The sequence below is a fragment of the Callithrix jacchus genome, chromosome 19 (assembly GCF_049354715.1).
Source record: "Callithrix jacchus isolate 240 chromosome 19, calJac240_pri, whole genome shotgun sequence".
NCBI lineage: Eukaryota > Metazoa > Chordata > Mammalia > Primates > Cebidae > Callithrix > Callithrix jacchus.
In genome coordinates, this window is record NC_133520.1 from 48,439,713 (window position 1) to 48,445,754 (window position 6,042).

A 6,042-nucleotide genomic window follows, 5' to 3' on the forward strand; every position below is an offset into this window, starting at 1 on the left:
ACCTCCTACCTCAGCCTCCTAAGCAGCTGAGACCACACATGTGCACCACCACACTCAGCTAATTTGCTAATTATTTGTAGAGACAGGGGTCTCGCTATGTTGCCCAGGCTGGTCTTAAACTCCTGGGCTCAAGTGTTCCTCCCACCTTGGCCTCCCAAAGTGCTGGGATTGCAGGCGAGAGTCACTGTGCCTGGCCAACCTTGACAGTTTTGAGGAGTACTGGTCAGGTATTTTGTAGAATGCCCTGTATTGCAATCTGCCTGATGTTTTTCCCATGATTAGACTGGAGTGATGGATTTTTTTTTTTTTTTTTTTTTTTGAGACGGAGTTTCGCTCTTGTTACCCAGGCTGGAGTGCAATGACGCGATCTCGGCTCACCGCAACCTCTGTCCCCTGGGTTCAGGCAATTCTCCTGCCTCAGCCTCCTGAGTAGCTGGGATTACAGGCACACGCCACCGTGCCCAGCTAATTTTTTGTAATTTTTAGTAGAGACGGGGTTTCACCATGTTGACCAGGATGGTCTCGATCTCTTGACCTCGTGATCCACCTGCCTCGGCCTCCCAAAGTGGAGTGATGGATTTTTTAAGGGAAGAGCACAGAGACAAAGTGCCTTGTCATCAGATGGTATCCCGGAGCATTTGTTTCCTAGGCCTGCAGTAACAAAGTACCACAAACCGGAATGGCTTGAAACAGGAAATCTATTCTCTCACAGTTCTGGAGACCAGAAGTCCAAAATCAAGGTGTCAGTAGGACTGTGCTCTCCCAACCCTCTAGGGGACGATCCTCCCTTGCCCTTTACAGCTTCTGGTAGCCCCAGGCATTCCTTGGCTTCTAGCCCCATAACTCCATGACTCTGCCACCACCCTCACGTTGCTTCTTCCCTCTCTATGCATGCCTTTCCTCTTCTTCTTCTTTTTTTTTGAGAAGGAGTCTTGCTGTCGCCCAGGCTGGAGTGCAGTGGTGCAATCTCGGTTCCTGCAATCTTGGCCTCCTGGGTTCAAGAGATTCTCCTGCCTCAGCCTCCTGACTAGCTGTGATTACAGGCATCCACCACCATGACCGGCTAATTTGTGTTTTCAGTAGAAATGGGGTTTCACCACGTTGGCCAGGCTGGTCTTACACTCCTGGTGTCATGTGATCTGCCTGCCTTGGCCTCCCAAAGCACTGGGATTACAGGTGTGAGCCACCAGGCCAGGCCCACTCTTTCCTCTTCTTATAAAGACACCAAGCATATTGGATGAACTGCCTGTCTCACTCCAGTATGACCACATCTCACTTTAACTCATTACATCTGCAAAGACCCTAATTCTAAATAAGGCCGTATTCTGAGGGATTAGAGATTAGGGTTTGTCTTAATCCCTAATCCTTCAGAACATGTCTTTTGGGGGATACAATTCATCCCATAACACAGGATATATCCTAACAATATGATTGATTACTGTTGGCCTTAAACTTGATCACCTGACTGCGGCTGTGTTTTTCCTTTCTCCACTGTGAAGTTACTCTTTTTTTCCCCCTTTTCTCTTCTGTCCTGTTGGAAGGAAGCTCCTGGTGCAGCCCACACTAAGCAGTGAGGAGTTGTGCTCCCCTTCCCTGGGGCTGTCTAGTCAATTATTGGGAATTCTTCTGCATGGGAGATTTGTCTCTTTATTTTCCTCCTCCATTTGCTAATGTAGCTAATCATTTCTTTGTGTCAGTGTGGACTGAAACATATTTATTTTATAATTTATGCTACTCCAGTACTACTTCACTTGTGTTGTTAGTTGAATTCTTTCCGCTTTGGTTATTGGGAGTTTTCTTATTGACTACCGTGTCCCTCTGACATACCCACATCAAACAAGGGATGTTGGGTTTTTTAAATAAAAAAATAAATAGGCTGGATGTGGTGGCTCACACCTGTAAACCCAACAGTTTTGGAGGCCGAGGCAGGAGGATCACTTGAGCTCAGGAGTTTGAGACCAGTTTGGGCAACATAGCAAGACCCCATCTCTTAAAAAAAAAATTAGCCGTGAATGGTGACGTGTACCTGTGGTCTCAGCTACTCTGGAGACTGAGGTGGGTGGGAGGATCGATTGAGCCCAGGAGGTCAAGGCCGCAAGGAGCCATGATCACCCACTGCACTCCAGCCTGGGCGACAGCGCAAGACTCCGTCTCAGAACAGAAAGAAAGAAAAGTAAAAGAAACTGCCAAAGTGCCTTCAGAAGTAGATGTATCATTTTGCATTCTCATCAACGGTTTTAAATAAATTTCTGCTGCTTCAACATCATGATTCTCATTTGGTATTATCAGTCTTCTCTTAAATTTTGGCTATTTTAATAGGTCTGTAGCAATATCTTATTGCTGTTTTAATTTGCAATTCCCTCGTGAAAAATAATGTTGAACACCTTTTCACATGCTTATTTGCCATCTTTATCTCTTTTTTTTTTTTTTTTTTGAGGTGGGTCTCACTCTGCCATCCAGGCTGGAGTGCAGTGACGTGATCTCAGCTCACTGCAACCTCCACCTCCTGGATTCAAGCAATTCTCCCACCTCAGCTTTGGCTACAAGCACACACCACCGTGCCCGGCTAACTTTTGTGTTTTTAGTAGAGACAGGGTTTCACCATGTTGTCTCGAACTCCTGATCTCAGGCAATCCACCCGCCTTGGCCTCCCGAAGTGCTGGGATGACAGGCGTGAGCCACCTTGTCCGCCTATCTTTCTCTTTCCTTTTACGAGGTGTCTGTTCAGATGTTTTGCTGATTTTTTAAGCTGTCTTCTTAAAATTCAGTTTTAAGCATTCTTTGGTACATTTTGGATGCCAGTCATTTATCGGATATGTGTTTGGCAAAGAGAATCTCTCAGTCTGTGGCTTGTCTTTCCATCCTCTTACTAGCATCTTTTTCAGAGACGAAGTTTTTAATTCTAAGTCCAACGTATCCATTTTTTTCTTTCATGGAACACATTTTTGGTGTATCTCAAAAGTCATTGTCAAACCCAGAGTCACTAGATTTTCTCTTACGTTTTCTTCTTCTCAAACTTTTTTTTTTTGTTTCACATTTTGCATTTAGGTCTATATATGATATTCTGAGTTGATTTGTGCAAAAGTTGTCAGGTCTGTGTTTAGTTTCATTTTTGGTTTCGTTTTGCATATAGAGATTCAATTGTTCCAGCACCATTTGTTGAAAAGACTAACCCTTCTGCGTTGAACTGCCTCTGCCCCTTTGCTAGAGATCAGTGGACTATTGGCGTGGGTCTATTTCTGAGCTCTCTTTTCTGCTTCATTGATCGTCTATTCTTTCACCGCAGCACACTCCCCCGACTACCGTAGTTTTATAAACAAGTCTTGAAGTCAGATGGTGTCAGCCCTCTAACTTTGTCTTCTTTTTCAGGATTTGTGTTTGTTATTACTGGTGTTCTGCCTTCCTGTATACATTTTCTGATCAATTTGGTGTTATCCACAAAACAACTTGCAGAATTTTGGCTAGGATTGCAAGGAATCTATAAACGAAGTTGGGAAGGACAATATTGTGTTGTCTTCACAATATTGAGCCTTCTGATCTACACACACAGAATCTCTCTCCAGTTAGTTTTTATGCGTTATTTCGTATTTTTGCCTTGGACTAAGGAACAAGGGGTGAGGTGGAAAGAAGCAGCCACTTCTCAGGAGGGGACTCACTGAGAAAGTGACAGGAGGAAAGGAAAATCCCCCTTTTCAAATACGATTGAAGAAACTATGCTCAAAATTGGGAAGAGGCAGACTCTAGGGCACAAATTCAAGAAATAAACCAATAACCAGTAGCTCTTCTGATATTTGAACAAAGCATTTATTCTATAAACAAGATTACTTAAGCCTTAGAGTAAAAGTGCACACAGTTTAAAAATGTAGTGCACACAGAGGCATGTCAAGTGCATAAAGAACTATGAGTGTAAATCTTTTTTTTTTGCCAATCAGTTTGAGCTTTATGAAGTTGCTCAGGTTAGCCTTGAACTGATGACCTCGCCTTCGCGAGCGCCATGACCTATGAGTGTAAATCTAAGGCCTCATTTTAAAAAGAGATAAAATGGAAATCTCATTTACTTATCATTAGTTAGGCTAGAGATGACTGCATTCAGCTAAAATCTAATTTATCTCAGCAAACTAGGGCGTGGCTGCCACTGACAAAATGGGGAAATTGAAGCAGTTCTTGTTATATTTGGGTCAAAATATAGTTTGATCTCAACTTTCTAGGTCATTCAGGTAAAAGCGATGCCTGGGACGGAATGACTCAGTAACGACTTCATTTCTGCATTTTCTCTAGAAGATAATTACATACTGGTATTTTTCTGAAGAAAACCAAAACATAACCTGAATCAATATTTTTTAAAAATTAGCTGGGCAAGGTGGCAGAGGCAGGAGGATCACCCGAGCCCAGGAGTTTCAGGCTGCAGTGGGCTACGATCGCACAGCTGCACTCCAGCCTGGGCAACAGAGCAAGACCAAAACCAAATAAAAGGAAATCTAAAACTCACATAACATTGCTATGGTTGAAGTATTTGTCCCCTCAAAAGCTCATGTTGAAAATTCATCCCCAGTGCAGCAGTATTGAGAGGTAGGGCCTTTAAAAAGTGATCCATAGTGCTCGCTTCGGCAGCACATATACTAAAATTGGAACGATACAGAGAAGATTAGCATGGCCCCTGCGCAAGGATGACACACAAATTCGTGAAGCGTTCCACACTTTTAACCCTAGAAGGAAATCTAGGCAAAACCATCCAGGACATAGGAGTAGGCAAGGACTTCATGAACAAAACACCAAAAGCATTGGCAACAAAAGCCAAAATAGACAAATGGGACCTAATCAAACTCCACAGCTTCTGCACGGCAAAAGAAACAGTCACTAGAGTGAATCGGCAACCAACAGAATGGGAAAAAATTTTTGCAGTTTACCCATCTGACCAAAGGGCTGATATCCAGAATTTACAAAGAACTCAAACAGATTTACAGGAAAAAACAAACAAGCCCATTCAAAAGTGGGTAAAGGATATGAACAGACACTTTACGAAAGAAGACATATATGAGGCCAACAATCATATGAAAAAATGCTCATCGTCACTGGTCATCAGAGAGATGCAAATCAAAACCACATTGAGATACCAGCTCACGCCAGTTAGAATGGCGATCATTAAAAAATCTGGAGACAACAGATGCTGGAGAGGATGTGGAGAAAAAGGAACACTTTTACACTGTTGGTGGGAGTGTAAATTAGTCCAACCATTGTGGAAGACAGTGTGGCAATTCCTCAAGGCCTTAGAAATAGAAATTCCATTTGACCCAGCAATCCCATTACTGGGTATATATCCTAAGGACTATAAATCGTTCTACTATAAGTACACATGCACACGAATGTTCATTGCAGCACTGTTTACAATAGCAAACACCTGGAATCAACCCAAATGCCCATTGATGATAGACTGGATTGGAAAAATGGGGCACATATACAACATGGAATATTATGCAGCAATCAGAAATTATGAGTTTGTGTCGTTTGTAGGGACATGGATGAATCTGGAGAACATCATTCTCAGCAAACTGACACAAGAACAGAAAATGAAACACTGCATATTCTCACTCATAGGCGGGTGATGAAAAATGAGAACACATGGACACAGAGAGGGGAGTACTAAACACTGGGGTCTATAGGGGGAAAAGGGGAGGGCCAGTGGGAGGGGGAGGTGGGGAGGGATAGCCTGGGGAGAAATGCCAAATGTGGGTGAAGGGGAGAAAGGAAGCAAAACACACTGCCATGTGTGTACCTATGCAACTGTCTTGCATGTTCTGCTCATGTACCCCAAAACCTAAAATGCAATAAAAAAAAAAAAGTGATCCATAGCCAGGTGTGGTGGCTCATGCCTGCAATCCCAGCACTTTGGGAGGCCGAGACAGGTGGATCACGAGGTCAGGAGTTTGAGACCAGCCTGACCAACATGGTGAAACCCCGTCTCTACTAAAAAATACAAAAATCAGCTGGGTGTAGTGACGCGTGCCTGTGGTTCCAGCTACTTGGGAGGCTGAGGCAGAACCT

At 43.5% G+C, this 6,042-nt stretch overlaps 1 non-coding gene across 1 annotated transcript; it reads left to right on the forward strand.

Moving 5' to 3' along the window:
• Nucleotides 1–4,595: 4,595 nt before the first annotated feature.
• Nucleotides 4,596–4,702, forward strand: LOC118149661 (U6 spliceosomal RNA). Its single transcript, XR_004737215.1, has one exon. It is a non-coding gene; the product is annotated as a U6 spliceosomal RNA (small nuclear RNA).
• Nucleotides 4,703–6,042: the final 1,340 nt, after the last annotated feature.